This window comes from Molossus molossus, unplaced genomic scaffold, assembly GCF_014108415.1.
Source record: "Molossus molossus isolate mMolMol1 unplaced genomic scaffold, mMolMol1.p scaffold_m16_p_2, whole genome shotgun sequence".
In the NCBI taxonomy this organism is placed as follows: Eukaryota; Metazoa; Chordata; class Mammalia; order Chiroptera; family Molossidae; genus Molossus; species Molossus molossus.
Window position 1 is genome coordinate 140,940,617 of NW_023425355.1, and position 4,793 is coordinate 140,945,409.

Genomic DNA, 4,793 nt, shown 5'->3' on the forward strand with positions numbered 1-4,793 from the left:
GAGCTAGCTTTCACAGTTGGCATTTTTTCTTGTCCCCTGCTCTTCTAGCAATCCATATTTATCAATATCTTTCCATTGTTCAAACAGAGAGAGTACCATCTGATGGCTTTGGTATGCTAATAAATGTTTATAACATTTACCAATTGTCATGGTGTAAATACCCCCACATTGTCTGATGTCAAACTACCTACTAGATATCACTGAATGTGAAGTTGAGAAGAAATGCACAGTGAGAGATGCACAGTAACACATCATTATGTAGTATTTCCACTATTCAGATAAAACAGATCTAAATAATACCAGGAACATAGATAATACAGTAACATTCTCAAATGATTTTAGATGTATGGAAGAGTCGCAAAGATGGTACAGAGGGTTCCTATATACCTTTTACCCAGCTTCCCCTAATGGTAACATCCTTTATCCATGGTACATTTATCAAGATGAAGAAATCAACATTGGTACCAACACATATCCTTTCGAGAAAGGGAGGTGATGTCTTATATGTAACACAAAGGCAATTGTGCACATTATCTGCTCTACAAAATCTATGCCATACCTTGTAATGAGGCATCTTGACTCACTGTGCTGAGCTTTATTTTCCTGAAAAAAATGAAAAAAGGGTTTGGTCAAAATCTGCCTATGCCTGTAGGATTCTGTTGCTCTGATGAATTTCGTGTATACTGTCTGTCAGGGAGAAAAAAAGTTTAGCCCTGGCCAGTGTGGCTCAGTTGGTTGGAATGTTGTCCCATGCACAGAAGGGTGGCAGGTTTGATTCCTGAGTGGGGCACATACCCAGGTTGTGGGTTCAATCCCCTGTTGGAGCACATGCAGGAGGTAACCAATCAATGTTTCTGTCTCACATCTCTCTCTCTCTCTCTCTCTCTCTCTCTCTCTCTCTCTCTCTCAATTAATAAAAAAGCAAGTCCTTGGGTGAGGATTTAAAAAAAGTTTAAATACCTTTGTGAATAGGAAAACCATACAGGCATTGTAAATAACAAAATAATATGCACAGATAAGAATTTTTTTTTTTTTATCCTCACCTGAGGATATTTTTCCATTTTTGTACAGATAGAGTGGGAGGGACAGAGAGAGAGAGAAACATCGACGTGAAGGGACACATCGAGTGGCTGCCATCCGCACGACCAACCAGGGCCGGGGACAAACTGCAACCGAAGTGCGTGCCCTTAGCGGGAACCGAACCCGGGTCTCTCAGGACCGCAGGCTGACGCTCTAACCGCTGAGCCAAACTGGCCAGGGCAGAATTTTTAATGGATTATTCTGGAAGTTATGGAAAGAATGCATTGAAGCAAAGAGGTCAGCTGGAAAAAACAATTGTTAACAGTCTAGACAGGATTTAATTAAGGTCAGAATTAAGGCAATTGCAGTGGGGATGAAGAAGCCAAGATGGCGTCAAGAGATACTAAGGAAATAGAATCTACAAGACTCTGTAACCAATGGACAGCTACTGTGAGTTAGTTCGATTTCTGACTTCAAGGGAACACTGGACAGGGACAGGAATCAAGTTCACCTTCTGATATGTTGTCAGAAGTGCATGAATGAGTCAAATTCTTCCTCAGAAACTTTTTTTCCCCACATCTTGGACTATGGAATCACTTTGTTGGGTTGAATTTCATAAATTAAAGTGCCTTATCTTTCCCTCTATAATATAATTTAGAGAGCAAACAGAGAACAAAGACAGTTTCTTTAAAAGCTCAATTCCTTTCTCTCTCTATTCTCATTTATCCTGAGAATAAAAACAGAAGAAGAGCCAGGAAAAGCTTACACCCCTTCCTTCTATTCTTTCCATTGAGGACAACCAGGCAGGGCTGAACAGTATTTTCATCCCTCATGGAATTCCAAGGTGGATACCGTCTGTAAAGTGCCTCCATATTGGCCTGAACTTGCCTGGAACGTAGCTGCTCACTTGGGTATAATCTGACACATGACGTAACAGTCAGCCGTCTGGATTAATCAGTCCCAGCTGTTGGACCCTCTGCTCTGCGTGGGGGTTTAGCCTCCCCATCTGTTCCTGGGGCCTCCCCACGTATGTCTTCTCAGCTTGAGCCTCCAGCCATGACAGATGGCTCTTTCTCAGCATTGCAGATCATTTTTCTGTGATCGGTGTCTCAGACCTAATTTGTACTTAACATTTTAAACCACCCCCATCACTTTCATCACCTTAGGCTTTTATAGAGACTAATTTCTATTACATATACATGTACATATGTATGCACATGTATATCATGGCCAGTATGCACACACATACATAACTTTATTCTTTTTAACTTTCACATACAATAACCAGGGCCCACATAGTGTATTTCTATAATACACTTGAACCTGGTTGGATTCTCTACATGGCTGTGGGTGAAAAAATAACAGGCCTCTGACAAGTTGAGGATCATCTCTAAAACCCTTCCCCACCACACTTATGAGTACTTTGAAACCACAAAAATTAAAATTTACCGGTCTACTCTATATTCTCCTGCTTTGGTCAGGTAGCTTCATTTTTGGCTCTCAGAATCTGCCTCTGTAATTATAATACTCAAGTGGTAACAATGTGGGGGTTTTCAGGAGTGCTTGAGAAAGACTGTCAGCAGAGAGACTACATGGCAGCTGTAGCCCTAAGCCAGGGACCGTTCTCTCCAGCAAACCAGGAACAGACTCCTGGACAATGTCTTTTCCGCACCTGCTATCACAGTCATGGGCAAAAGAGCAGAATTTTATAAAAGTTCACTTCCTTGAGGGACTATGTCAAAGCAACAGTAATTTTTGTTTATTATTTGATGTTTAATTATTAGCACTGTTTTTTTTCCCTTAATGATGACAGTAGTGGTTCCTTTTAAGACTTGACACCTAAAAGAGTCTATTTTATATTCCTTAGCAAACTTTACACTTCATATAGTTGATAAAAATTAAAAAAAACAAAACAAAAACCCTACTTCAATTGTATCTCAACTGGGTTGATTTTGGTCTCCCTCCCCCAACAGGGGAAATCCAGAAATGTCTGGAGACATTTTGGTTGTCACAGCTTGAGGGGGAACAGTGCTACCTGTGTCTAGTAGGTGGAGGCCAGGGATGCTGCTGAACATCCTACCGTGCACAGACAACCCCTGCCCCGGAAAAGACTTGCCTGGCCTCAAATGTCAATAATGCCAAGGTTGATAAGCCCAGCTGTATTAGATCATACATTGATACCACTGTCATGCTGAAGAGTGAATCTGATGAGACCCTGCTTCTTGAGGAGGGGAGCCTAGGTGTGTGGAATTTGGAATTCCAGGTGTCAGGCCATCCTTACAGACTGTTTTGACCTAAGTGAAGGCTCACCTCAGAAACCAAAAACATTCACATTTATCTTGGCTGCATTCTGGGGTCCAGGCAGAATTTAGGGGCTGGCAGAAGGAGACAGGATCATCTGTTCTGCCAGACAACCTCCATCTAATTTTGATGGGGGTCTTGGGGGCTAAGGTCTTCCCCTTCCTTTCAGGGTTTTTCTCAAGACTGAGGTTTTTCTTAGCCTATATTGTCCCCATACAGCTTAACCATGCTCTTTAAGAAGCAAACATGGTGCTCGCTTGGCAGCACATATACTAAAATTGGAACGATACAGAGAAGATTAGCATGGCCCCTGTGCGAGGATGACACACAAATTCGTGAAGCGTTCCATATTTTTTCACAAATATTGGGAAAGGCATCTCTCAAAGAAGCAAGGACAGTAGTTCCAAGTTACGCTGGCAGTTATTGAAGATACTTGAGATCCACGAACTCTTGCTTTTATGCTAGAAATCATTATAACAGTGCTGGACACTGAAGCAAATACCAGACTGCTTATACTTGGTCTTCCAGTTTTTTGTAAATTTAATTTTATATTTTTGAAGATCATAGCAATATGCTAAAAATATTCTCTTTTTTCCCCTATGTGAATATATTGTTACTCTTGAAAAATATTTTCTCCAGGATTGAGTACTGAGTTTTTACCCTCCATGTACACATAAAAGAGAACAAAAATGTGTATTCAACAATGTCATTGTGTGACTTTGGAAACAACTTATGTCCTGTGTTCCTGCCTTATTTATGTTGTTGTCGGACTAAATCTAAGACCAAACCCATCTTGAAACTACTGCGTTTCCTTTTAAAACAAAATATATATATATTTTTTTCAGTAAGGAACCTAGTTTGGTATGCTTAAAAATACCAAGAGTTTTTTTATTCCTTTGCCATAAACACAATTTTCCTTCTTCCTCCACTATTTACATCTCTAAATTCTGAGCTGTCTCAGTTTGGTTGTAAGTGTGTCAATGTTATTTGAATAAAACTGGAAAATGTCAGCAGTGATACTGATATGTCATAGTATGAAAAATAGAAAAGTATAAGATTGAAGAATAAAACTAAGGAACACAAATGTTTCTTTTTGGAGGCTAAGTAGAAACATTTCTGCCTAAAACCATTGTCATAAAAACAGTTAAAGGCAATACATTTTAAAATGGGACATATCACTGATTCAGCCCTAAAAAGCATGAACAAAAAGTTATTGTTCTGTTTTAGCTATATCTTGTCTAAGTGCAAACATTGTGTTTCAGTGAAAATATCTAGCCATAGCTTAAAAAAGTATTTGCAATGCGTAAGCCTGCAGATATGTAATGTGACCACTGTTTTGTGTTGACAGTATTGCTTTATACAGTTCTTGTATTTGAAAGGAATCTGATCCTCTCAAATGAACATGGTGTATATTGTTCTTACGGGACTATTTCAGTGGTGTAAATAATAAATACCTTTTCTTAAAAAAAGAA

The 4,793-nt window shown here is 39.5% G+C and overlaps 1 non-coding gene across 1 annotated transcript; it reads left to right on the forward strand.

Annotated features, from left to right (window-relative positions):
* Nucleotides 1-3,570: 3,570 nt before the first annotated feature.
* Nucleotides 3,571-3,676, forward strand: LOC118636705. The gene has a single exon (XR_004960693.1). It is a non-coding gene; the product is annotated as a U6 spliceosomal RNA (small nuclear RNA).
* Nucleotides 3,677-4,793: the final 1,117 nt, after the last annotated feature.